The sequence below is a fragment of the Cucurbita pepo genome, chromosome LG16, assembly GCF_002806865.2.
Source record: "Cucurbita pepo subsp. pepo cultivar mu-cu-16 chromosome LG16, ASM280686v2, whole genome shotgun sequence".
In the NCBI taxonomy this organism is placed as follows: domain Eukaryota; kingdom Viridiplantae; phylum Streptophyta; class Magnoliopsida; order Cucurbitales; family Cucurbitaceae; genus Cucurbita; species Cucurbita pepo.
The window spans coordinates 3,458,482-3,459,705 of NC_036653.1; positions in this window are offsets into that span (position 1 = coordinate 3,458,482).

The window sequence follows — 1,224 nt, forward strand, 5'->3', positions numbered from 1 at the left end:
GTGGCTCAATCCGAGGAGGATGGCCCTTTTCATGGTGACTGCATCAGTCCTACCTGACGTCCCTAATCCCGAGGAAGAGCGGCCGAGAAGGCCCATGTGGCTCAATCCGAGGAGGATGAGCTGGCCCTTTTCATGGTGACTGCATCAGTCCTACCTGACGTCCCTAATCCCGAGGAAGAGCGACCGAGAAGGCCCATGTGGCTCAATCCGAGGAGGATGAGCTGGCCCTTTTCATGGTGACTGCATCAGTCCTACCTGACGTCCCTAATGCCGAGGAAGAGCGCCCGAGAAGGCCCATGTGGCTCAATCCGAGGAGGATGAGCTGGCCCTCAATCCGAGGAGGATGAGCTAGCTGGCCCTCAATCCGAGGAGGATGAGCTGGCCCTTTTCATGGTGACTGCATCAGTCCTACCTGACGTCCCTAATCCCGAGGAAGAGCGACCGAGAAGGCCCATGTGGCTCAATCCGAGGAGGATGAGCTGGCCCTTTTCATGGTGACTGCATCAGTCCTACCTGACCTCCCTAATGCCGAGGAAGAGCTCCCCAAATCCACAGAGGTAATCGACGACAGCATAACTGCTCCGGAGTGTTTGCTCAAATCAGTGAAAGAGGTGAGCAGCAAGAGCACCGGCGATGGATCCTCGACACGGGGGCAACAAACCATATGACAGGGGCCAAGTCTGCGTTCTCCAAGCTTGACCCGGGGATTTGCAGGACGGTGAAATTCGGCGACGGCTCCGTCGTCGAGATTGAAGGGCACGACACCATCCTGTTTGTCAGCAAGGGAGGCAATCATCACAAGCTGACCGGCGTCTACTTCATCTCGAGACTCAAGGCTAATATTGTGAGCCTGGATCAACTCGATAAGGCCGGCTGCCACATTTTCATCAAGCGCGGGCTACTTAGGATCCGCGATGATCGATGACGATTGCTCACGCAAGTTCGGTGCGCGGCAAACCGCCTTTACATCCTAAAGTTGGAAATAAAGCAACCAGTCAACCTCTCGGCCAGGTATCGGAAGATGGAAGACCTATTAGGAAGAGGTGAACCACCTGGACTGGCGGCGCGCCAACTCGAAGAAGAGGTGGCCGAACAAGACGTGGAGGCTGGAGAACATGCCGCCAGGGACACCGAGCCATAGGGCTCAAATCGGAGTTCAAACAAAATAAGGTAGATATACCACCAGGTTTTAGAAGAAGATTGTTAGATAAAACCTGAGTTTTT